Source organism: Pseudorca crassidens, chromosome 17, assembly GCF_039906515.1.
Source record: "Pseudorca crassidens isolate mPseCra1 chromosome 17, mPseCra1.hap1, whole genome shotgun sequence".
Classification (NCBI taxonomy): domain Eukaryota; kingdom Metazoa; phylum Chordata; class Mammalia; order Artiodactyla; family Delphinidae; genus Pseudorca; species Pseudorca crassidens.
This window is the reverse complement of record NC_090312.1, coordinates 77,549,649-77,577,193: the sequence shown is the minus strand read 5'-3', so window position 1 is coordinate 77,577,193 and position 27,545 is coordinate 77,549,649. Positions and strand designations below refer to the sequence as shown.

The window sequence follows — 27,545 nt, the reverse complement described above, 5'->3', positions numbered from 1 at the left end:
ATTTTCCTGATAAGACGGGTGCCTGTGTCTTCCGTGAATCCGAAAAAAGAAAGATAATAGAAATTGTGAGAAAGATATGTATCATATATGTGTATATATATATATAATTTTCTTTGTTCATCTATTGATAGACAAGTTGCTTCCATATCTTGGCTATTGTAAATAATCCTGCAATGAACATGGGGTGCAGATATCTTTTTGAATTAGTGTTTTCGTTTTCTTCAGGTAAACGCTGAGTAGTGAAATTGTTGGATCATAGAGTAGTTCTGTTTGAGGCACCTTTTTGAGGCACCTCCATACTGTTTTCCACAGTGTCTGCACCAATTTACATTCCCACCAACAGTGCACGGCAGTTCCCTTTCTCCACATCTGCCTTTGATCTTGACGTGGGGCACACTCTCCTCTGGGCAGTGTGAGCTGAGTGACAGACAGTCCAATGGCTGCACTGACTTTTCTACGAGCACCGTCACATCACTCGATGCTGCAGTGGGTGATATTTTTACAGTAACAGTAGTATAATTGATGTTGTTTTGAAATTTAGAGTTAACCTAAATTGACAAAGCAAGAAGGACCCAAACATAGTTAAAGACAGAAGGTAAATATAAACCTTGATGCTGTAGGAGGGTGCATGGCAGCTGACCAAAGCTGGGGTCATGATGGACTCTCCGTACGCTCATTTCCTGGTCTTAACATAGCACGTTTGAGGGGTGAGGGTGGAAGGAGAATTTAAATTTAAAATTATTTTGTGTGCTTTACAACTTTAAAAACTGCCTGCCTGTATTATTTTTAGAACCTTATATTAGAAAGGGTTATCCTTCAGTTCTTTTATTCCACAATATTTATGGAACATTGCCTACATTTCAAATGCCACGTACTGTGGAACAAGTGGAGAACAAGACAATAAAATGTCCCTGCCCTCATGTAGCTTCTATTCCAGTGGGGGAGGATGGGCCTTTCTACAAGAACCCAAAAAAGCCAAGGTAAAGAAATGGGGTGTCAGTAACATCTCGGCCACGCTCGCCAGCTCCCCAGGTTCAGTTGCTGTGTGCGTATCGACGGCTCCTCGCTCTGTATCTTCAGACGAGATCTTGGTCCTGAGCTTGCAATCTGTGTGTCTACATGCCTAGTGAGCACCTCTAAACCTGATCTTCCTCCACAACCTGCAGCTCCATCAGAAGACATCCTCCCCCCCTTCCTCCATCCTTCCCTGGCACGCACACACCTCCCCGTGGCCGGTCAGTTACCAAGCTCTGCTGATTCTGCTTCCTGTGCAGAAGTCACCTCCCTTCTACGCCCACGGCTCCCTCTCAGACCTGGCCATCATTTCTCACTTGGATTATCCCAACACGCCCTTCACTGCTGTCCAATCCATATTCCACACTGCGGCCAGGGCAGCATTTCAAACAAACAGATCTGATCATCTCATTAATCTGCCTATAGTCTTTCAATGACTTCCCATGGCCCTTAGGAAAAAGTTCAGATTCTTTAGTATGGCTTGCAAAGTCCCTCTCTCTCTTTCACGTATGTGCGCATGTGTACGCGTGCGCGTGCGCACGCGCACACACGCACACACACACACACACGGGCCTATACATTTGCTGCTTTTTCTTTCCAGAATGTTCTCTCCATCACCTAGCTCTCTTCTCCCAGGGTCTTCCCACCCTTCCTGTGAGCCCAGCTGCTTGTGCTGCTGGCAGGGCACCAACCTCACGCTTGGCTCTGAGGCTCTTCCTGTCCTGGTGTCCCAGTGACTGTCTGGCGTAGAGCGATTATGCAGTGCAGGCTCTGGGGTCCCACCCCTTGGTTCAAATCCTGATTCTACCACTTCCTTGGGCAAGTTACTTAACTTCTCTTAAGCTGTGTGAGCATCTGCAAGATGGGCATCACAGTGAATTTACCTCCCAGGTTGTTGTACGATGTGTGACCGGTCCCACAGTGCATCTTGGCTGCCACCGTGAATTTTATTGGGACTCACAGGTCTGGCCCCAGCTCAGTGAGGCTCTCAGGGAGGTCTTCCGTGACGTGCCCTCTGTTTTCCTGCACCCCACATTTCCCCTCCCTGCACGCATTCCTCTTTATTGCCATCACTCGTGGATACCGCTAGTGTAATAGCAGGAATTGTCTGCCGGCGTGGGAGCTTCGTCCGTGTGGAGACCAAACCTTTGGTCCTACAACACTCCCAGGGTTCAGTGGAGAGCTCGGTACACGGTCGGGCTCCGTAAAAAAGGAATAAATGCAGAACTGGGGTAGATGCGGAATTTAGTGCATCTGACTTGACCTTGGAAAGAACTTTCTGACCTTGAGAGTCAAGGGGCCCTGAAACACCTAAGCAGCAGAGCTCCACGTCTGGAAGTGCATTCTGTCCTTCCATAGAAGAGCTTAAAAATGTATTTCTTTATTGGCTTTTACAAAAATACTTGTTTTCCAGCCACGTTTCTAACTTTGAGATGATTAGGAGGTGCCCAAATGCTGGGGCCACCTCTCCTGGCCGAGGGCAGAGAGGTTTAGAGCTGGGCTTGCAGAGACCACGCCCCCTCAGACCCCTGTGCCTCTTTGCCTTGGGTGTCCTCTTTTAAGAGGCAGTATTATTCATCCAGCGCCCCCACCATGCACACGTGTCGCAGGACCAGCCAGCGCTCCTCCCTCGAGGATGCTGCTCTGCCCTGAGGCTGGGGGACCGGTGTTCAAGGCGGGTGTGACACAAGCTCAGGCAGCGATTTGGCTCCTTTAAGAGCTCTGACAAGCTCCATGAGTCCGGCAGCTCCCACCGCTTGGCAGGGCAGCCAGCAGCAGAGCCAGCTGTCGTGGGCCCCGCGGGGACCTCGCTGTGTTTACGTGAATGGTCACGTGGTAACCTCTCCCAGCTCTCGGGCGGCTGCCTAGTTACCTCATCTGCAGCCCAGTGACCTCATGCACATAAAATGTGGCCAATGCGAGACAGGAGCAGGACGGCCCAGCCTCTCCCTCAGAGCCCAGGAGAAGCTCAGGAAGTCAGCTGGAGAGCTGTCCACTCAGTAATCCCTCCCATCCAGGAGCCGATTCCTAAGTCAAGTGGACGTGGCTTCCAGCGGGTAGGGCTGGGAAGTGCCTGTGCAGAAGTGTCCACGCCCACCCTGGGAGCTGCTCCCCTCAGGGGATTTGCATCTCCCCTCCTCCACCCCAGGAAGGACCCTGACCTCAGGCCAGGCAGAGCCACCACCACTCCGCCTCCTCCCAGACCCCAGCCCTGAAGCGCTTTGAAGAAGTTGAGGCACAAACAGGATGAGAAATACACCACAAAAGCAGAGAAGGGCCGAGTTCTCTTGACTTACGGGTGGAAGCATCACTAGATAATGTGGTTTTTTTTTTTTATTGTTTATCGCTTTCTTTGAATTATATTTGCTCTCCCCCTCCAAAAAATATTGCATGTGATGACTAAGAATATAAAATAAATTACCTTTGCCATAGGCTGCTGGGTTTATTAGCCCCTTTCAAGCTCTTCACAATGTAAAGGACAGGCTGACCTAGAGCGAGCTTCCTCCAGTCACCTCCCTCTCCTGCTAGCTCGGTAACAGGAGCTCTGCTATTTGTGCATTTCACAGCTTAACCCTTTGGGTTACCCAGAGCTCTGCATCCTTTCTGGGCTTGCTTTTGCGAGAGTGTCCGGCTTTGGGTTGGCACTCTAAATTTTAAGGCAGCTGATTTATGTTATCCATATCATGTGTATATTAAAAAAATAAAATAAAACAGATTAAAAAACAAGCCTAGGAAGTAAAAATGGAAGAAACAACACAAAAGTTCAATAGCTTCAGAGGTCAAGAATTTGTTTGGATGAGGTCTGCACAATGAAGGTCTTGCCGAGGGGAGCGGTTTACTCATTTTAAAGAGTAAATGTCAATAAACATACAGAGCCATTGCCCCCACCCCATTACATGGAGATCAGCTAGCCATATAGGAGCCATTGCACATTTTCTTTAAATGCCTGACCAAACCAGTTATTAAAGGTGAGATCTAAGTCTTCCGGGGTGGAGCAAACCCTTGGCTGTAATGATCAAAGGAGCAGAGGTCATAGTTTTGATGGGGTGTTTGCTATTTACTTGCAGTCAGGCACTTGACGTATTCTTCCTTATTAGCAAGCTTGGAGCCACCCTGGAGAGTGTGCAAATCATTCCCCCCAAATCTGGATTCCACAACACTCCCCCTCCACACAGATGAATGCCCCAGCAAGCAAACTGCACCCTTTCCCACCCCCAGCCTGTCCAGAGTCACCGAGGCTGCTGGCAAATGGGTTTTCAGAGCAAGGTAAGCACCACGGAGAACCGGAGGCTGTATATTTAAACAGTTACGGCCCGTGTGTGTCTCTGCGTCTTCTGCCCGGTCTCAGCAAGATGGTGTCCTGTGTGCATTTTACATATCAATGGCAGAGGAGCCTGTCTCCAGATGGCTGTACCTATTTCAAAGCCACCTTTTTATTCAGAGGGAAGACTGTGTGACCTCCCTCCAAGTAAATGTGTTTTGTAAGCCCTGGGAATGACTGCTTTAAAAAATGGTCCTGGGCTATATTTCACGTCCAGTCCAACGTGTGGTGTGTGCACAGCTGTTCCGGGCTGGCATGTGAGAGCATATTAAAAGGAAGATTACCATTTACCATTTTTTCCCCCTTCTGAAGGCTCGATATGCATATATGAAACTTGTGGAGAAAAAAAAATAGGCATAATGAAACAAGGAAGCCGGGTCTCCAGGCACTCGGCGGGGCACATCTGGAGTTTGTAGCATTCTAGAGATAGTTGCTTATTCCCAGGAGCCGCCACCGGGGTGGGAATGGGAGCCCGGTCTCCATGGTAGCCTCCCTATCGCTCCGCGCCAGGTGTGAGCGTGTGTTATTTCTTGGAAAGGCTGTCCTCTGAGGGAGTGGGGAGGGGAGAGGACCAGAGAGGAGAGGAAGGAGAAAACAGAAGGGAGGTAATTAGGCACCCCCTTGCCCAGCGGAGCGAGCTCAGAAGCGGGTATTGGGAGGGCGCTGGCGGAGTCAGATGGTGCGCAGCGCCTTCTCCGCGCCCGCCAGCTCCTGGCTTGTTTCTATGGGGATGAGACCAGGGAGGAGAGGCCCTGGGGTCAGCAGAGACGCACAGATAACAACGCCAAGCAGGAGGGGCTGGGAAGGCCCTGGCTACTTGCCTCCTAGGCAGTGTGATATTGGTCTTGAACTGACACCCTGAATTCTTGCTGGTATTTTTCCCAGTTAAGAAATCCGAAGTGTTTCAAACCTCGTTGGCTGTTATGCAGGAAAGGGCTTCCTGGGGTAGCATTTTTACTGGGCAGGAGAAAGTGGGGAGTTAGGAGCTGTAGGGACCTGCGTTACAATAAGAGACCAATCAGGACCGAGTCTGGGACATTTTCCCAGGAAGAGAGTTCGTTATAGTTTCATGGCTTCATGAGATTCATGGATTTTTTTTTTTTTTTTTTTTTTTTTTGAGCTGCAGGACTGTGAGGTTTGCAAATGCCCCGTGTAAAACAATGCCCCCCAGGGGAGAGCCAGGGACAGGAAGTGTGAGGTCCAGCTCGAGGCCACCCTAAAACAGGCTGTAAGCAGCAGCTGCTTCTGTTGTGCGTGCCAAGTGCTGCCTGTTAGTTGAGGTCTCCTAACTCCTCGTTTCTTTCTCTTAAACCAGATGTGACCAACAGGAGTTTTGTCAGTTCCTAGGTGGATCCCAGATGGTGGGAATCAGGGGAAGGAAGCTGAGGGGCACGCGCAGGGGTGCGGGGGCCCAGGCGGGAGAGGGCTGTCTGCCCTTTCTTGGGTGCTTGGTCTTTCTCCGTCTCCACGTCTGATCTGCTGTCCTGCCGCCCAGCTCTCTGGATGCAGCAGCTGAGGCCAAGTGGGGAAGTGACGCCTGGCGTGTCTGATCTTCAAGCTCAAGTGCGGGCACGTGGGGGGCGCAGGGCACACTTGTGGAGGGGAGATGACGGCTGAAGAGGTCTCAGAGGGGCCGCGATTAGGGAGCCCCAGGTGGAAGGCAGGACGAGGGTAAACAAAAGGACTCCACGCCGCTGGGACCCTGCAGACGGTGGGAGATGAAACACAAGGGCGCCGGTGGGAAAAGACAGAGTCCATTTCGCTCAGCCACACCTGGCACAGGGGTTCACCAGTCCCCAGGCTGGTAGGGAGGAGCCGTCAACTTCAGAGCCCTAGTCCTTCTAGTTAATTGTGTGTGTGTGTGTTTACCCTTTAAGAAACTGGGGGTTACAGAACCTTTTGAGCTACGAATCAAAAGCACTGTCTGAAATAAGTTGACCCCTAAGGAGCACAGGTGAGTCAGCAGCACGGAATGGGGAGATCAGGGAAGCAGAGGTCTCCCAGAGCTCATCCTCGACCCTACATTAAAGCCCTGTGGCCCGGGAAAAGACCCACCAGAGCAGCCTCCGTCTTTCTGTCCTCTCCTTTTCGTGGAGATGCTGAGAGTCACTGTGAGACTTACCTCCTGAGGTGCTCAGCTGTCCCACTGTGTCTGACAGCTCTTTCTGTGTTACACAGCAGTGAGTTCTCATCTACAACTGGTAGAAGTGAGGTGGGTGTAGCCATTCTGGACAGCAATTAAAAAATTGTATATTATATATTTTATATGCCATGCCATGGCCATCCCAACGTACGCCAGAGAAACTGTTGCGTACATCCATATGGAAACGCACAGGGGTAAGGGTACTCCTCATAGCATTACTTCGGGTCCCAGGGAGCTGGAGGTGACATAAGTCTCCATAAGTTGGGGAATGGATAGGTGAGATGTAGCAGAAGTGGTAAACACCGTGCAGCAATGAAGCAACAGATAAACATAGTTCCTTAGAAAGAGTGTTGAATGGGAAAGGAAGATGTAGAATGGGATCTTTAGCAAGATACCATTTTAATAGAGTTAGGAAAAGCATACACACACTAACAACACTCTATCTTTAAGATACGTATGTTTCCAAGGGCAAATTCCTAACACTTTAGATGGGTGTCTATCGGGTGGGGAGAGAGGAGGGAAACAGGTCATGGGGTCAAGGATACAGGGAAAAAATCGAAATAAAATTAAAGAAGGGAGGGGGTTTTATATTGACTAATTATAATAATGTGCCATGAAATGAAGAAACAATGAACTGAACCCTGTACCTGGTTCCTATGCATAAAAATTCTCTCTCTCTCATCCATCCACCTACCTATCTAATACCATCGTTTCTGTGATAAGAGCTACTGTAGAAGTGCATGAATGCATATATAATATCCTCAACAATCAATCATCAAACACTCTTTAAACCGACACTATATGCTGAGTACCGAGGGGCCTGCAGAAGTATATGGGATTGTCCTTGTTCTTTTCATGCAGCTTGGAATTAACAGTGTACAATTCAAAACAGTTTATAATTAAGGCCCAAACTCTGTGAGACATACCACATGAGTTGCATGAGATAGGAAAAAAAAACAGAAAAAGATTGTTGGTGAGGACAGTAGAAGTCAGGAAAAGTTAATGTGGAAAGAAGCTCCGTCCTGGGCCATGAAGGATGGTGGGCTTGGCTTGGAGGAGGGGAGGTGGTCTTGGCGCTGCCCTTGGAGCTGCCAGGCCTCGCAGATGGGCAGGTTTGAGATGTGGAGAAAGTGCACGCCTCCCCTGTGGCCTGGGCGGCACTCACCCCCTGAAAACTCTGCTGTTTTGTGTAACCTCTTAGGAGCCTGCTCTGGGCGTGGGCACTTGAGTAAGAGTGCGATTTGGGATTTGGCCAGGAGGATACATCTGCCACCTCTGAGCTCCCTTTCACTTTATTTTCCTCCTAAACTAGGGGCTGCCTCCCCTGCTTTCTCCTTCCATAAAGCAATGAGAAAGGGGCACATTTTAAAGTGACAGTCCTACACTGGCAGCATCACATAGAAAATTCTCACTCCGCACACCTTCCCAAGATCATTTTTCAAGATCTTTTTAAAAATCAAAATCATATATGCATGAGTTGAAAGAGTCAGCCAGTCCCCTGAGGTTGGTTAGAAAAAACACAAAACACAAGACCCCAGGAGTCCCAAGCCCCTTCCCGCTCCATTTCTCGTTACTCAGGGGCAGTTACTTGGAGCTAGGGTGAGTGAGTGAGTCCTTCTGTATCTATTTCTGTGTTTCTATTCAGTAGGATTATGTTGCTGCTTCTTAATTTTTCAGTTTTAGGCATTTGAGATTTAGCTTTCTTTCCTCTTCCCCCTTTGACACGATGAACATTTCCCATCCCCACCTTCCCAGTGGAGTTCATATTATGATTCTGATTAAATGAATAGTCAGAGGATGTTACTCAAAGCTGAGCCATGTCGTAACTACAATGATTCTTCCTTTTCCACATAACTTTTTGATCACTCTGGATTTAACTCTCCAATACAATAGCAACTAGCCACATGGAACTTTTGAGTGCTTGAAATGTGGCTACTGTGACCAAGGAATTAATTTTTAATATTATTAAATTGTTATAATAGTAATAATAATTATTATTTAATTATTAATTCGTTTACATCTAAATTGAAAACGGATGGCTTTTGGAAAAAAATTAAGTATGTATGGAGCACTTTGGGTATGTGAATCACTTTTTCAACTGCAGATTTAATGAAAACTAAATACAGCCAAAATCAAGTATTTCTGAGAAATTTCAGTGTGCAAACTGAGATGAGCTATAAATGCAAAATACATACTGGACCTCAAAGATTTAATATGAAAAAGAATATAAAAATCTCAATAGAGAAGGACAAATACCGTATGCTAACACATATATATGGAATTTAAGAAAAAAAATGTCATGAAGAACCTAGGGGTAAGACAGGAATAAAGACACAGACCTACTGGAGAACGGACTTGAGGATATGGGGAGGGGGAAGGGTGAGCTGTGACAAAGCGAGAGAGAGGCATGGACATATATACACTACCAAACGTAAGGTAGATAGCTAGTGGGAAGCAACCGCATAGCACAGGGAGATCAGCTCGGTGCTTTGTGACTGCCTGGAGGGGTGGGATAGGGAGGGTGGGAGGGAGGGAGACGCAAGAGGGAAGAGATATGGGAACATATGTATATGTATAACTGATTCACTTTGTTATAAAGCAGAAACTAACACACCATTGTAAAGCAATTATACCCCAATAAAGATGTTTAAAAAAATCTCAATCATTTTATATTGATTTTATGTTGAAATAAGGTTTTGGATAAATTGGATTAAATAAAATATACTATTGAAATTAATTTCAGCTCTTTCTTTTTTTAATATGATTTTGCTAAAAAATGTAAAATTACATATGGGACTCTTGAGGGTGCTGCTCTGAATTGTAATTGTTTTGTTTGTTTATTTATTTGGTTTTCCATGCATTTGTCAATCCCTGATTCTATGCCAGTGTTTTAGATGTCTCTTGAGATAAGCATTCACAAAGGACATCCTGTGTCTTACTCTTCTGGGGGAGTCTGTCCGGGAGTCCTCTGACGAGCTCTTGTGCCGAGTGGCTACTGTCATTCGGAGGTCCCCCTTCACTAACGGCCTGGGAAGTCCCTTTATTGTTCTACTGTGTTGAAGCCGAGCCCTGCACCTCATATCTTCTTCCTCCTTGGTTCATTCCTTTGTTTTATGGAACACACTCTCCCACAGTTTCCTAAGAAAAACTGTAGGAGGAGGTTAATTTTTCATATGTCTGAAAATGTCTTCCTTCTACACACACCTTTGACTCATAGTTTGTCTGGGTAGGTGAGTCCAGTATGGAGATCATTTTAGAAGGCAATGCACCGTTGTCTTTTAGCTCTCTGTGTTGCTTTTGAGAAATTCTAAGTCATTCAATTTCTTATCATTTGTGCGTGACATTTCTCTCAATCTCTCTTTCAATCCTCTCTCTCTCTCCTTGCAGAATCTTCTTTTTCTCACTCCTGCTGTGATGTCTCATGGTAACGTGACTTGGTGGGGGTCATGCCCTTCAATATGGGGAAATTCTCTTGAGTTACTTCATGGGTGATTTCCTCCTCTCCATTTTCTCTGTTCTTTCTCTCCGGAACTCTTTGTTATTTGGATAAACAGATGATTGTGGGTCTGTTTGAGTCCTCTAACGTTCGTGTCTTTTTATTTTCCAAAACCCACCTGTTTCTGTAAGGCACTGCGGGCTGCTCTTGGCTGCCTCTGCCTGTTATCTGTTGCCGTTTCACGACTACCTCAAAACTTTGTGGCTTGGAATAACCATTTTATTTTGCTCGCGGTACTTAGGGTGAGGAGTAGCTCGGCTGGGTGGTGTGTCTCTGGTCACGCGGCCTCGGCTGGCGCAGCGTGGATGGAGGGTCCACTTACACGCTGGCTTCTACTCCTGTGGCATGGCGGCCCTGCCCCGCCACCATGGTATCTCACTCTCCAGGGCCTTTCTGTGGCTCGGGCTTTTCACAGTGTGGTGGTCTCAGGGCGGTCGTACCTTTTACATGACTGATGACTTCCAACTGGCAAGAAGCAAAAGCTGCTAGGCCAGTGGGGAGCTGTGCCCAGCGCTGGCACAGCATCGCTTCCCACACATTCTACCGCTCGGAAGTTTTAGTCTGTCTGCCACCCGTGACCGCTTCAAGGATGTGAAGAAATAGACTCCTCCTCCTGGAAGAAGAAGTCCACATTGCAAATGAATATGGGAGTTGGGAGATTTGCCATCTTTGGAAAATTCACAACTACCCAGCTTGAAGCTGATTAAAAAAGAAAAATTTGGGACTTCCCTGGTGGCGCAGTGGTTAAGAATCCGCCTGACAATGCAGGGGACATGGGTTCAATCCCTGGTCCAGGAAGATCCCACATACCACGGAGCAACGAAGCCTGTGTGCCACAACTACTGAGCATGCGTGCCACAACTACTGAGCCTGCGTGCCACAACTACTGAAGTCCGTGCACCTAGAGCCCATGCTGCACAACAAGAGAGGCCACTGCAGTGAAAAGCCCGCACACCGCAACGAAGTGTAGCCCCCGCTGGCCGCAGCTAGAGAAAGTCCGCACGCAGCAATGAAGATCCAACACAGCCAAAAATAAATAAATAATTTTTTTAAGAAAGAAAAATTCTAGTGAGCATGATTTTCACTGATAGGAATATTTATCAATTGTTTCCTCTTTATAGCTATTCTCCATAATGTCCTTCCAACATTGTTGAAAATATAAATGAAAGATTGTGTTAAACTTATCCCCTGCTTTGGAATAAGTTTATTTCATAGATAAACATTTGCTCTGAGTCTTCAAAAATGTCTTCTTTCTCTTTTCATATGCTCCGTGATTTTTATTGTATTCTATTTTTTTGATTTGTTTTTCCCTTTGGAAGGAGATCTATATTTATTCATTTTGGAGATTTGAAATGGTTTTGTCAGCAATTGTACTGGTTCTTTTTCTCTTAGTCCCAAAGGGGGAATTTTAAATTTATTTGGTAGTTTTATTTTCCTTGCTTGGGGAACCTATTCAGCTGGGAAAAGTTGGTAGCAAACTACTGAGAAGGCATCTTTGCCTCAGGAAGTCACTGCTTTTTCAAACAGCTTCTTTGAAGCTTCTTGTGTTGGAGGTGTGGATGAGGGTCCCTCCTTCCCCAGGTGCCTCCTGGGCGGCCAGCAGTTCCGTGTCAGGCACTGGTGTTGTTGCCAAACTGCTCTCATTTTCTGCCCACCAACTGTCCCACAGTCCCATCTGCTTCCAGATCAAGTTTGAGAATTTCCCAGGTCTTTGAGGGGGAATTTTATCCACTTGCTTCCCACCTGGCTTTTCTTTGTCAGTGTTGAATAGTGCTTGTCAGTATTTGGTGCGACATTTTCACCTGCACCGAATCATGCCAACTTCTTCAAAGTTTCTAGCCCCTTGATACCATTCTTCTTCTTCTTTTTTTAAAATTAATTAATTAATTTTATTTATTTATTTTTGGCTGCGTTGGATCTTCGTTTCTGTGCATGAGTTTTCTCTAGTTGCAGCGAGCGGGGGCTGCTCTTCGTTGCAGTGCCCGGGCTTCTCATTGCAGTGGCTTCTCTTGTTGCGTAGCATGGGCTCTAGGTGCGCGGGCTTCAGTAGTTGTGGCACGCAGGCTCAGTAGTTGTGGTGCACGGACTTAGTTGCTCCGCGGCATGTGGGATCTTCCCGGACCAGGGCTCAAACCCGTGTCCCCTGCACTGGCAGGCGGAGTCCTAACCACTGCCCCACCAGGGAAGCCCCATTCTTCTTTATTTTACATTAATGTCTTACACTTTTCTCCCTGCTTAGCATAATTCTGTGATCTTTTAGTGGGATTTAGGAAGGGAGGGGGCATTAAGCATGTTGGCTCAAATTGCCATCTGCAAGTCTTATTGGTCAGTTTGTTCTTGGTTTTCGTCAACCAGGTTTGCAGAGATGCGCTCCAAAGATTGGATTATGCTTGAAAGAGTGAATATTTTCTTTTCTAGGGTTAAGAAGAGATCTTGTCTGTCTCTTGATACATTGAGATGTTATTCTCAACCCTGCACTTTAAGATAACCTGGCAGGGGTGGGGAGGGCTTTGACAAAATGCTGGTGTCCAGGCCACACCTCCAGAAGTTATGATTTGATTGGCCTGGGATGGGGTCAGTCATCAGCTTTCATAAAAGCTCCCTGGGTAGTTTTGGTACTGAGAGTGCTGAGAACAATCGCTCTTAAAATAATGGGTGGGTGCATGTCCTAGGTCTGTGAGTGCCTTTGGAATAAGGAAAAAGGAAGAAAAGGAAATAGAAATAGAAAAGGAAATAGCAGAAAGGAAGACACGATAGAGCTGAGGAAAAACAGTGGGATTTAGTGCTGATTGCCGGCTCCACAACTGAATGTCTGTGTAACCTCACATTACCTCTTTGGGGCCTCATTTCATTCTTTATAAAAGAGCAGTAATGACACCTACCTTGTGGCATTGATGCAAGAGAAATTGCATGTGAAAGCAAATGTTTGTTATTATTATTTTTTTTTAAAAGGAAAGAAAGAGAGAAAATGTCATGTTAGAAAAGGGAGAGAAATGACACGAAAGAAAGTAAAAATCATAAGATTGAGAATAATGATATGCCTTTTGTTGGCTACCTGACCTTGGCATGAATTTAATCAGTTATTTTTTCATGGTGAGAAACTGCAGGGGGCAATCCAGGAAGGGGGTCCAAAGGGGCCTTAATCTGGGCCTCAGATCGTTGCATGCTTCCTTAGCTCTAAGGGCAGTGACAATTCCAGTGATCAACTCACAGATTTCACTCTCATTAAATGTAATTCATATTTCCTGCCTATCCTCATATTTCCTGTGATTCATATTTCCTGCAGTGTAAACTCAGGATTGGTGAGCAGGTGATGCAAGTCCTGAAAAAAATCTTGCAATCTTTTTTATAAAGTTTGTACAAAGACCTCATGTTTTACTAAAGGCAAAAGAGATCCCTAGCAGGAAGATCCATTAACCTCTTTACTTTGCCTTCTTAGGTTGATTCCATAAATAACACATTCATAGATTTAATTAATATGTGCTCAGTACTATTAGATTTTGTGAGAAAACAAGGATCCTGCTTCTTCTTTCCCTTCCTCTTCGTAGTGAGTTGAACTATGCACCCCTAAAATATATATCCAAATCCTAACCCTAGTGGGGTATTTTCTCTGACACCAACAAATTCTCTAATTCTAAACACCAAAACTGGGTGTTCAACAATTCAGTTCAATTCTGACACTAATTGCCCAGGATTAGTACAGACCCCACAGGTTAAGGGCCTGGAGCCACCAGAAGCTAGAAAGGGTGAGGAGGGATTTGGAGGATTTGGAGGGAGCACAGTTCTAATGACACCTTGACTTTGGACTTCTGGTCTCCAGAACTGTGAGAGAACAAATGTTTTTGTTTTGAGCCACCAAGTTTGTGGTAATTTGTTATAGCAGCCCGAGGAAAGGAATACACCCTTTATTATACCTCTCTCCTTCTTCTCCTTCTTCAGCTTAATCATAATGTTTAAGAAATTATTCTTGTTCTCAAAAGAGATCTAATTATGCTGAAGTAAAGGACACCTATCCCAGTGGAAGTTAAATGGTATGCAAGTTAAGTGACCAAATAGGACCACAAGATGGGGATGCCACAAGACACCAGGTGACCAAGAGCTAAGAGTGCATACAATAAGTACAGGGAGGTCAGGGACTTTTTTGGGCTCAGAGTCAATATTTCTCTTGATTAAACTTTCCTTGATCCTGAGAACAAGCTTTCTTCATGCTCTGGAAGATGTACCTCATTTAACAACATCACTTTGGTCTCTCAATTCTGACCCTCCTGCTAGACTCTTCTAGGTCTAAGTTTTTTTTCAGATCATGTTTCCAGCGTGTTTTATACGTGCCTGCCTCCTAAAGTGAGTTTTAGAATGTATGTGACTTAAAGATGGCAGATAAAAATCACTGGGTTGTTTAATCTCTTCTGAGAGACCATGAGAAAGTTAAGACCCACATTTTATGAAATGTTTTTTCATGTTTGGAAAAAACGTGTACTTTGAATTTTAAATTAATAATTATTTTCTCTTTTTTCTAAATAAGAATCAGTCAGTCACTACTGGGTGACTTCATGGGGAGAAAGCAGAGTAGAAAGCTCCAGGAATCTACCCATCCACCAAAACAGTGACTGAACTGGCAGGAACTGTCAGCCCTTCCATGTGTTGAAGCGGCTTTTGAGGGGATTTAAAGAGACAGGACCCATTTTTTTTTTCTCCCCTGCAGCTCTTCTGGGAGGCAGACATTTAAGGAAATCTGGCTGCAGAGATAACAGAAACATGAGGGACCACACAAAGCAAGGAACACACCTGTTGCTAAAATAGTTTGGAAAAGTTCAACAAGCAAGATTCAGCAATCCCTGAGGTGTGGGAGAACTAGATCTCTAGAGTTGAGTTAACACACTTCTCAGAATATCCAGTTCTCAACAATAATAACAAAAATACAAAATATACAAGGAAACAGGAAAACATGACCCATTCACAAGAAAAAAAGAGTTTGACAGAAATCAGTCCTGAGGAATTCCAGACATTGGAATTATTAGACGGAGATGTTAAATCTGTGTTAAATATGTTCAGTGGGCTAAAAGAAACCATGGGCAAAGAACTAAAGGAAATCAAGAAAACAATACATGAACATTGTTGGTATGAGAATACCAGCAAAGAGATAGAAATTATAAAAAGGAATCAAAAAATTCCGGAGGTGAAAAGTATAATAACCAAAATGAAAAACTTACTAGAGGGGTTAAATGTCAGATCTGAGCAGGCAATAAATCGAAGATAAGACAACTGGAATTATCCAGTCTGAAGAACAGAAAGAAAAAGGAGTGAAAAAAATGAACAAGAGCATGAGGGATGTGAGGGATATCATCAAACATACTCATGTACACATTATAGGAGTCCTAGAAGTGGGAGAGAGAGAGGAAGGGGGAGAGAGTGAGAAAGGGGAAGAAAAATATTTTGAATAAGTAATGGCCAGAAACTTCCCAAATCTGGAAGTACATGAATATACATGTCCAAGAATCTCAATGAACTCCATGCAGGATAAACTCAAAGAGATTCACACCAAGACACATTATGGTCAAACTGTCAAAACTCACAAAGAGAGGATTTTGAAAGCAGCAAGAGAGAAGTAACTCACGATGTTCAAGGGATCCTCAATAAGATTAACAGCTGGTTTCTCTTCGAAAAGCATAGAGGCCAAAGGCAATGGGATAACATATTTAAAGGCCTGAAGGAAAAAAAAATGTCAAGAATTCTGTATCTGGCAAAACTATCTTTCAAGACTGAAGGAGAAATTAAGACATTTCCAGATAAACAAAAGCCAAGGGAGTTCATTAGCAATAGACTTGCTGTAAAATAAATGTTAAAAGGAGTCCTTTAGGCTCAGATGAAAGGCTAGTAGACTGTAAATCTCACCCATAAGAAAAAATAAGGAACATTGGTAAAGATAGCTACATAGTTAAATATAAAATCTAGTATCTGGATTTAAAAGTGCATAATACTGCACTTTGGTAATGATTTGTAACTTCTCTCTTTTTCCCATATGATTTAATAGGAAAATTCATACAACAATGATTATAAGTCTATGTTAACGGGCACACAATGTGCAAAGATATAATCTGTGACAATAACAATATAAAGGGGGAGAGATGGAGACGTATAGGTGTGGAATGTTTGATACTATGGAAAATAAGTTGGTATTATTCGAACCAGGTTGTTATAAATTTAAGATGTTAATTGTAACCCCCCAGGTAACCACCAAGAAAATAACTAAAGAAAAACAAAAACACAGAGAAGACAAGAAGAGGGAATCAAAATGATATACTACAAAATCGAGTCCTACCAAAACATTCTACACTTTCTGAGTACCTTGCAGTGGTTTTTATTTATGGGTTCTTACAACCCAGGCTGTGTGAGAGGAATCGGTAACATACTCAACCCTTTGATAGTTTGGAGCACTTAGCTGTGAGGTAGTGTGCTGGGCCAGTTCTACCAGGCCAAGCTAAGACCTTGGGTCAAAGAAGGAGTGTAATAGCGTGGAGAAAACACCAGGCCAGAAGACAGTAGCAGGGGTCCTAGCTCCCTGGGTTCTTTGCTGCCAGCCAGCCTTGTGACATTGGACAGCTGTCAGCTTTCTTAGCTGTAAAGGGAGGGTGTTGAACTAGATAATTCAAAGGTCTCTCCAGCCTGCCTATGGGCACCAGGGTCTGTGCACAGTCTCCCACTGACAGCGCATGCCCTCTGAATTGAAGAGCACGGGTATAACAGAGACCTCTTTTCTCATTTCCAGGACAGATGCTCATTCTGTGAGGCTAAATTTAAGAGGGATGAAAGTGTCATGTGGCTGGAAGGGACCTTGCAAAGTCAGTCAGTGCAAGAACAACGACATCTGCAGCAATACTGATGCTGTCTGTCTGTGCAGAGTTTTGGAATTATCCTCAGAGGCAGCGCGCCCGGCGTGACTTTGAGACTGTGAGTCAGGTAAGACAGACATCCGGTTCAGATAAGTGGATATATATATATTTAAAATGTAAATCATTTTTTTAAAAATTTTATTTATTTATTTTTGGCTGTGTTGGGTCTTCATTTCTGTGCGAGGGCTTTCTCTAGTTGCGGCGAGCGGGGGCCATTCTTCATCGCTGTGCACGGGCCTCTCTTTTTGCGGAGCACAAGCTCCAGACGCACAGGCTCAGTAGTGTGGCTCACGGGCCTAGTTGCTCCGCGGCATGTGGGACCTTCCCAGACCAGGGCTGGAACCCATGTCCCCTGCACTGGCAGGCAGATTCTCAACCACTGCGCCACCAGGGAAGCCCCAGATAAGTGGATATTGATTGAGGGTCCTCTGTGTGCCAGGCCATGTGCTCAAAGCTTCACACAGGGAATGAAGAGTGAGTCCTGCCTTTAAGGAGCCCACGTAGGACATCAGGCCCGGTTGAAGAAACCGGCACTTGGAGAGGTCAGGTTTTGTGAATGAAATCACATGAGTTAAAGAGGCATAACTGGGGCAGGGAGACAGAGAAGGGGATCAGGCTGCTGCTGGATCTGCCAGGCACCATTTTCATGATGTTCAGAAGAGGCGGCTCTAGAACTCCTTTTGGATAAACTCTGGGCTGGCGCACCTGACTGCAGGGATTTTGTTCTCATCGGTAGCCTGAACAGCTCAAGTCAAAGTTAACACTTCCTTCCTCTTGTTCTATTTAATTGAAAAACACACAGTCCCTGCCCTTTTTCACTTCTGGTCAGTGGCATAAGTTCCTCATTCAGCACTTTGCAGAACACACAAATACAGCCCCCTCTGGGCAGGACAAGGTGGAGGAGGGAAAAGCAGAACTGCCAACCTGGGCCCCGTGCGATCTCAGGGCCCAAGAACCACACACGTTCTAGTAGCAAGCCTTGCAAAGCTTGTACTTTCTTCATCTGGAGGTGAAGAAACAGGCCTGTTTCTTCTCCTGGGCCATGGTAAACACTTAATTTTTTTAAAAAGTCTTGCTGTCTCTTTAACCATCACATGAACTCTTATCTAATTATTGCAGTGGGCTTTGCATGGACAGCTATTTTAACTTGCTACCAATTTTGTCACATTTTTGAAATCATTTTATGTCCCTTCCTCAAGGACAGAATTGTATGGTCAATAAAGAATTAAGCGTAGGGACGATAGCAGACTGAATTGTGGCCCCCAAAATATCAGGACCTAATCCCTGGAACCTGTAAATGTTACCTTATTTGGAAAAAGAGCCTTTGAAGATGTGACTCAGTTAAAGAACTTGAGATGGGGAGAGTTTCCAGGATTATCCAGTTGGGCCCTCAATGCCATCAAAACTGTACTTATAAGAGAGAGGCAGAGGGAGATCGCACACACAGAAGAGGAGAAAGCGACGTGAATATGGAGGCAAAGATTGCAGTGATGCAGCCACAAGCAAAAGAATGCTAGTGGCCCCTAGAAGCTGGAAGAGGCAAGGCAAGGATTCTCCACTGGAGCCTCTGGAGCGGGCATGGCCCCAGCACACTTGATTTCTGCCCAGTGAGACTGAGGTTGAACTTCTAGTCTCCAGAACTACAGGACAATAAATTTCTATTGTTTGAAGCCACCAAAGTTGTAATTTGTTACAGTAGCCACAGGAAACTAACACAGAGACCAAAAAAAAAAAAAAAAAAAAAGCTTAGGCCTCTGTTGTTAGAGCAGTCTAGCAGAGCGTATAAAATCCCTTCTCAGGAGAATGGATTCAGATCATAAAATAAAACACGTAAGACGGTGCAGAAAGCCAAATATATTGACACACTGTTGCTAGAACATAAGAAAACAACTTTGCACAGCTTTGAGCACAGTAATCAAGATGACACATTTCAAATATAGCCAAGCTAGAGCTGATCTCATTTCTGTAAAACACCACTGTGACGGCCACTGTGGTCCAGCTTGAATCACACACGGCATCGTGGACTGGCCTGCGGGGGAGAAAGTTTGAGTTCACGTGTGATCTACTGGGGGGTCGAATACCCACTGCTGTTTTGAAGTGATGAGGAAAGTAAGGGGTTCCAAGATACCGACAGTAGCTGTAATGTAATCATGGAAGTGTCTGGTGCGCTCTGGTGACTCAGTCCCAGGATTGCTAGGCACTGTGGTTTGTTGCCTACTTTTGCAATCAGAGGAAATACTGAATTTCAGACGGTGAAGCTCAGGCTCAGAGGGAGAAGAAGCAGGAAGGGCAGCCTGAACAGCCACAGTGAGTGTGGAGTTGGGGCCTGGGGAGGCCAAGGAGGGCCGGCCAGGCCTTTTTAGGGGTGCCAGCCTGTGCAGGAGCTGGACCCCTCACTCGGGCGCCCAGAGAGGCAGCAGGCGTGGCTAATTGGACAAGCTGTCGGGTCGACTATGAAATATGATGGATTAACAGCCGAGGCTGGCGCTGTGACCTGCTTTCAGACACTTATTTAGAAGTTATATTGCTGGATGCTTCCTATAATTTGTGATGATGTTGATTGTGATAAATCGTGGGTTTCTGGCAGGCTCCCCCGGCCTGCTCCAATGGCTGAACAGAGAAAATGTGTAATTCTGTGGGAACATTCATGCCACGAATGAAAGCGAGGATCTGCCTGTAACAACAGAATGCTCAGTCAGTGAACAAAGTAATTAAATCGAGCTAATTAAATCACAATAAAAATAATTTTAATTTAATTAATTTCTCTGCACTGATTGAACATTATGTTGCAAGCAGGAGGCTTTCTGAACACTAATAGAATTTAGGGGCTGGGGCACCGACGTTGTGGTCACTGGTGTGGTATGTGGGTCACTGTTGAGGGAATGAAATTAAACACGTTTAATGAGATGCTGAAATGTTGCCTGAGCCACAAACAGAAAATGCTTTTGGAATTAAGATAATGGGGTCTTTTCCTCTCCCAGTTAGGTTTCTGTACTAACCGGGGCCATACATTTGGTAATCATTTTTAAGGGTCTAGATAAATTAGATGGTGCACAATTGCTTTACTTGTTGGAGCTGGTGGGAAACCTCAGTAGTGCAGAAGGACCAGGGACACTTACCTGTTGTCACCCCTCTCCCCAAGTCCCTGGTAGCTAAGAAAGGCTCTAGAAGCATTTGAACTGGAATCCTGTGGGGTCCTCAGTCAAGGATTAAACAGGTGGCAATGGGTTTTTAACAGCAGCATGAAAGATTTAGGTGAGGCATATAGAAGGACTTTCTATCTGCCAATAACCAGTTACTTCTTGAAAACCAGAACCATGGATCCCTCCCGTCCCTCATCCCCTTATCCCCAGTGCTAAGCAGAGAGAGCCTCAGCCTAGCTGGTACTCCAGTATTTATTATGAAATTAAATTATTGAGTTCTCGAGGAATTTCTTTCCTTAGCACCTGAAAATCAGGATGGATACTCTTCTTCCGGGGTTGCTTAGACATTGTTCAGTTTATGAACAGGAGGATGCCACACAAAGCGACCTCTCAAGGTCACCTCCCCAAGACTGATTTTGTCATGGAAGCAACCCTGGAATTCTGAGTATGTGTTAGCAGGCGCTCAAGTAATTGCCAACTGTGACTTTCCAGGAGTCCTATGCTTTGGATTCCAATATTATTTATCATGCACGTTATTTTAATTAATATTTTGTGTGCGTGCCAGCACTTGAACCAGACCTCATTATGACTCGTCGGGGCACTGCATTGTTTGCTGAGTGGAACTGTTTTCGGGATGCAGCTGGCTTCCCTCCCCAGCAGCCAGGAGGGCAAAAAGGGCAGCAAAAGCCTCTGCTGCCACCACAGTGTGAGCCTGGGTCCTAGATGCTCATCAGCAAGGAGCTCTTTCTCCATCCAAAAGAGGGGGGTGTGGAGATGCCCCTTGGGAGGGCTCTGGGCCCTGAATGAGGTACCAAAGGGGGAAGGATGCGGGAATCAGCGGTGTCTGCATGCTGCAACCAGCCTCGGGAGCGAGGGGTGTTCATGTGCCTTTGAAGAGAGAATTGGCACCTTTTCTGTTGTCTGTTGTTCTGTAATTGTGCAAACAGTGTGAAATCCAGGCTAGCACAACGCCCAAGAGCTCCAGCTGGCCATTCAGCTCAGCTCGAACAATGACGGAAGACCCCCTGCTCCCCCAAACGTCTGCCTGTAGGACGTGTGGGCAGGTGCCCTTCTTCCCGGCAGAGCTGTCCCCGAGATTAGCACCTGACATTTTCCAGGAGATGTTTGTTGTTCCGAAAGGAGAACTTCCAGCTTGACCTGCATCCCTGCCAATCCTTTCCCCACCTCCACTGGTTTCAGTCCCACCTCCATTGTGACCCCTTCCCTTCCCAGCACTTCCTGGGTGCCTCCCTCCCTCCCTCCCTCTCTCCCTCACAGGTGCAAACGGCCATCTTCACCAGCAGGAAGGGACTGATGGTGCAGATGGTGCAGGTGGACTCCTCCCTCTTCCTAGAATATCTTTCCTTTTCTAGTACCTGATCTTAGAAAGATGCTACACACCAACGTGAAGCTTCATGTCCCAGTTTTGCTAATGAGAATTAAAACCCTCAGATTGGCTTTAACCCCTTTCCCTCACTCTCATAGACTCCTAAGATCTAGTTCTATTCATCTCATATGTTATTATGCTTCAAATAATACTATCTAACCTTCCTTTGAGGTCAAAGAGGTACCCAGCAATTTCCTAAGCTCTTATCCGCACCTTTAGTTCTCACAGAAACTCTCTCACGTAGGTGCTATTTGGATTTCCTTCTTATAGATGGGGAAATGGTAGCTTGTAGAAGTTCAATAACTTACCCCCCATCACATCTAGTAAGTAGCAAAGCTGCTATTGGAATCAAGGTCCTTCTCTTTTCAAAATCCCTCCTCTTAACCGTCAGCTGCCATGGAAATGAATCCACGAGTGAGATATATTGTTTCCCTGTCCTCCTCCTTTCCTGCCCAGCACACAGCTGCTGAGAATACACAAGTCGTTTGTCTGCGCCCAACTCCACGATCTTCCCCCAAATCCTCTTTCCCAGCTCGGAAGGCTCTTTTACTGAACGAAGATCTTGGACCAACTAAGAATGTTAAGACATTTTTTTTTTTCTCTTGTAAATTAACTAACACTTGCATCTGTATTGGTCCAAGGATTCTGTCACAGGAAGAAGTCTCTTTAAAGGATTTGACTCTCAGACCCTAAGGTGTCTTGCACGCGGGTCTTGAAAGCCGGCTCAGGTTCTGCACATGCCCGGCGGCCGTGGGGCTCAGCGGGGCTGGACCCGGTTTCCTAGATGACTGTCCCATGCCAGCCGCGGGCCCTGGACCAGCCCGTTCAGCTCCATCTACCCACCTGGAGAGTTCCTCCTTGATATGCCTCTCTTTGATCTCTCTCTCTCTTTCCCCCTGTTCGTTTTCTCTCTTTTTCTATCCGAATCGACTTTGTCAACTCTCACTCCCGTTCCTGTGCCAGCCCCTCACTTCCTGTCATCTTGACTGTGCCGTTGGCGCCGTTCTCCGTTGTGGCCTCTGCCTGCTTCGTGATTCTCTGCTGAGAACGAATAATAACAGAAAATCCAAGAAGAGGGAATATTTACCAGTTCTGAAATGGCTTGAATTAATGAAATAATGTTCGGGGCCATTTAGGTTGAACTGGTGTAATTGTAGTTTGCAAAGTAGAAGAGTAGCTCCTGCAGGGATAGCATTTTGTGCTATCTTACTTTCAGGTTTTTGTTAATCCAGTAGGTTTGTTGGAATTAGAGGGCTGCTGTGAAAAAAAAAAAAAAAAAGAAGAAGAAGAAGCCTAAGCAACCTGCTGGCTTGAGAACAGCCTTGTCAGACTAACAGGTAGCTGCACGTTTAGCCTTTATCCAGCACACAATCAGGGCAATCTCCAGGGCCTGTAGAAAGAGTATTGAACTGTCGACACAGGGCATTTTTGTTGAACGTAGTCCTTTTGATTTCATCTTCCCAGGCTAATGTAATAAAAACAGACATTAGGGAATGCATTCATCTCAGTTTGATAGGGACCATCGTGAATCCCCAGCAACGTGTTCAGTCATAAAGGTTATCCAACTGCTGGAAGTGACCGGAAAGATGATTGTAGATCCAGAGGTTGTGAGCACCTCCCCAGATGGGGGCGGGTAACTGTCACTGGAGCAGGCCTATGTGAGACAGAGTAGAGGCACGCTCTTGCTACTAGGAGGATATTTAACTTCTCAGACATTTCAAATTTCATCCACAAGCCCATTTTCTCTAATTAGCAAAACTTTGAGGGGTTATCTCAAAGGAAGAAGAAAGGAAAACAAAGTGGAAGAATCTTGAACTTATTTTTGCTGAGCCAATGGTCATTTCTATGGAAACAGAAATGGAGGCAGGAAGCTGCGCTGGTCAGAGGCTTGGTTCCTGTCGGCTTCTTGGACTTTCCATATGCTCAGATTCCATACTCTGACTCTGCAAGTTTCTGACCTCAATGGCGACCAAATGCAAAGCACAGAGCTTCGTGTAACTTGAGAATTTAGGAGTTTTCTCCCAAACAAGAAGCTCACAGAAGTTGGGCTGATTCCGGCATTTGAGAGCATTCAAACTTACTAAACCTAATTTCTTTAACTGATTGTAGCGTTCCAAGTTTGCTGTGACACGGTAAACATTACTCCCAATATTTATTTGTGTGGTTGCTATGGTGATCTTTTCCATGCACTCGCTGAAGGCCACTGAAAAGGACTGCTTATCCTCCATTAATTTTGGTCTGCCTTGAGTTTATAGGTAGCGTGTTGCTGGGTGTTTGAGAACAGGTGAGTAACTGCGGATTGAATTTGAAATGTAGTATATAAATATAATTCCTCAAACTAAATAAAGCATGACCTGAAATTTCTTTGAGATTGAAGAGGCTTATGTCTCATTGTTCTAATAATCACTGTTGAATTCATTGTATTTTATCCTTTTTGTTTACTTGTGTATTCACTCAGCAAGCTGTCGCTGAGCGCTCACTGTGAACTGGGATTCAGGCAGCAGATTCTGGGAGCTTACACACAAAGGACACAGTCCCTGCCCTCAGGCCGGTTACAGTCCAGAAGTGCTTCCAAGACCAGGGGGATGGTTACGATGTAGTACGATAAACACCAAGATAGGGAGATGCCCAGGGTACAGTAGGAGCCAGGAGGAAGCCAGAGATCCAGCCGTGTGTGTACACGCGTGTGCTCATGGTGTTTGGAAATGCATAGTTCAAAAGTAGACTTCCTCCTAAATGGGAAGGAAATCCAAAAAAGAGGGGCTATATGTATACGTATAGCTGATTCACTTTGCTGTGCAGCAGAAACTAACGCAACATTGTAAAGCAACTACACTCCAATTAAAAAAAAAAAGTAGCCTTCCTGGTGATGATGTCTAAAACAAATCTGGAAGGATAACAGGACTTGAGATAATGAAAGGGAAAGGGATTACATTCTAGATGCGAGCAAATGGCATTCCAAGAACTACACGTTACTTTGTTAATGAGTGCTACCCTTACTTAGGGTTGTGATGATGGATGAGTCTGGAGAAATTGGCAGTGCTGTTGTGTTTAATTCCAAGGGGTTTATTTGTTGAAGGAAGGGAGGGAAGGAAGGAGGGAGGGAAGAAGGAAGGAAGGAAAGAAGGAAGGAAGGGAGGAAGGAAGAAATGACAATAGGAGTATTAAAGAATAAAAAAGGACCTAAGCCTCACACTGGTCAGAATGGCCATCATCAAAAAATCTATAAACAGTAAATGCTGGAGAGGGTGTGGAGAAAAGGGAACCCCCTTGCACTGTTGGTGGGAATGTAAATTGATACAGCCACTATGGAGAACAGTATGGAGGTTCCTTAAAAAACTAAAAATAGGGCTTCCCTGGTGGCGCACCGGTTGAGAGTCCGCCTGCCGATGCAGGGGACACGGGTTTGTGCCCCGGTCCGGGAAGATCGCACATGCCGCGGAGCGGCTGGGCCCGTGAGCCATGGCCGCTGAGCCTGCGCGTCCGGAGCCTGTGCTCCGCAACGGGAGAGGCCACAGCAGTGAGAGGCCCGCGTACCACACACACACACAAAAAAACTAAAAATAGAACTACCATATGACCCAGCAATCCCACTACTGGGCATATACCCTGAGAAAACCATAATTCAAAAAAGAGTCATGAACTGCAATGCTCACTGCAGCACTATTTACAATAGCCAGGACATGGAAGCAACTGAGTATCCATTGACAGATGAATGGATAAAGAAGATGTGGCACATATATACAATGGAATATTACTCAGGCATAAAAAGAAACGAAATTGAGTTATTTGTAGTGAAGTGAATGGACCTAGAGTCTGTCGTACAGAGTGAAGTAAGTCAGAAAGAGAAAAACAAATACCATATGCTAACACATATATATGGAATCTAAAAAAAAATAAATGGTACTGATGAACCTAGGGGCAGACCAGGAATAAAGTTGCAGACGTAGAGAATGGACTTGAGGACACGGGGAGGGGGAGGGGTAAGCTGGGACGAAGTGAGAGAGTGGCATGGACATATACACACTACCAAATGTAAAGTAGATAGCTAGTGGGAAGCAGCCGCATAGCACAGGGAGATCAGCTCGGTGCTTTGTGACCACATAGAGGGATGGGATAGGGAGGGTGGGAGGGAGACGCAAGAGGGAGGCGATATGGGGATATATGGATATGTATAGCTGATTCACTTTGTTATAAAGCAGAAACTAACACACCATTGTAAAGCAATTATACTCCAATAAAGATGTTTAAAACAAAAAACTAATGTTTATTTTCTGCTTATGCCTGGTGATTTTCGTTGTCTATTATGTCTTTTAATGTTTAACCTCTGAACCGAGTTTCCTCATTTATGAAAAAGAGATGTCCCTCCACCATCGGGAAGTCGTGAGGGTCAGATGAGATGCGGATATAAGGTGCTGAGCACGGTCCCCGGCACATTACTGCTGCTCAATAGAAGTGGTTATTATGATGATGAGCGTGGAGGATGGGCTGCAAGGTGTGGGATCCGAAACAGTAAAGACGCTGTGAGAAATGATGGCAGCCTGAGATGGGGTGGAGAGACAGCAACTGATGTGAAAGATACTTGGGGAGGCAGAATCAGCAGGGCTAGTGGCTGATGATGTGCCATGGTGAGAGAGAGAGGAGAGTCAGCAGCTTCTAGGCTGCTTCTGCCCAGGAGCATGGGGGTCCCTCCACTGAGATGGATATGGAGGGAGCCGCGGGCAGTGTTCATGACGTGAAAGACCATACAATACCCAAACCCAAATGGTCTGTAGAGCTTGTTTTCAAAACTAGACTCAAATCGGGAGCAGGTGAAGCAGTGCATGTGCTAGCGGGTGGAATGCAAAGACATCTCAGTGGGGGTGGATTTGCAGCAGTTCCTCCCAGATGACCCTCCCGCAGGCTATGTGACCACCTGCACCTCCTACTCAGAGACACTGGGCCTGTGTCTCTCCAGCTCCCTGGCCACCTGTAAGAGACAAGCCTCTCTCTACCTTCTCCCATCAGCCCAGGTTTATCACCTTGTCACGTGATCTGTGATGCTGGTGACCTTTGATCCTCCCTACACACCAGATCCAGCGTCATTTCATATAAACCTGTTGCTGGGGAGAAGAAAGTTAGGGGTCCTGCTTCTTTGTGTTCTAGCCAGAGCAGTAAAATATATTCCCAATACTAATACCACAATTTAAATTTATTATCTTTGTGCTTTACAGTATCCATAACAATAAAATCTATTCCCAAGAGTATCATTACAATTTCCAGCTACTTAAGGAATTATTTTTGTTTACATTTTAAAGCCACAGCAATAAAATTTAATACCAACAATAATACTACAACTTTGCATGCCCTTAAAATTTGTCATAAATGATTATTGTGAGGAGATTGTCAGAAAACATGTAAATGTTTCCAGGGGAAGCAGACTTTTCCATTTGTCTCATGGGGAGACCCAGATTCTTCACAGAGCGTCGAGAAGCATCCTCCTTCCCGATTAGCCAGCAGTCTGGTTGAGCATATCTCCTAAGTTTTTCTTGAATCATCCCACTTCTCTGTCCTCGCACCCCTGGAGCTATGTGCCACCGCTGTCATGTAGGGAACCCTTCTCTCCTGCCTGGGGGACAGCGTGGCCTTTCACTGTCCACTCTCCCACCTCCCATCAGTTCTCCTCACAGCAACTTGGATTACATTTTCCAAACACAAATCTTGCCAGTTTCCAGGAAAATATGGGGGACAGAAAATAAGTTATATGACCGCAAAGAAGCAATCAGACAAATGCAGAATGTGGGGCACTGAGCAGGACAGATGACCTGGTTCCTCTAACAAATCAATGGCATGCAAGAGAGAGAAGAGGGAAGAGAGGGGGTTGTGATGGAATCAAAGAGGTGTAAGAATTGTCAACACAGTGACCAAGTATTATCTGTGGGCTGAGCGTGACTCCTGATTTCAACAAGCCAAGTGTATACAGACCTTCTGGAGAAAATCAGGGAAATCTGACCACGGCGTGGACATTAGCTGAAGAGCTACTCTTAATTTTGCCTGCACACCCTTCTGTTCGCAAAGCGAAGGCTCTATCGGTTAGAGGTGAATTCTCGGGTATTTACAGAGGAAGTGACACGATGTCTTTGTTTTAAAATACTTCAGCCCTCTCCTTCC

At 45.4% G+C, this 27,545-nt stretch overlaps 1 protein-coding gene across 1 annotated transcript in view; it reads left to right on the top strand.

Annotated features, from left to right (window-relative positions):
- CHD7 (chromodomain helicase DNA binding protein 7) overlaps positions 1-27,545 on the top strand; it is a 444,235-nt gene that overhangs the window by 250,253 nt on the left and 166,437 nt on the right. The window contains exon 39 of the mRNA XM_067712237.1: positions 16,742-16,932. The gene's annotated coding sequence lies outside the window, so the exon portion shown is untranslated. The remainder of the gene's footprint in view (positions 1-16,741; positions 16,933-27,545) is intronic.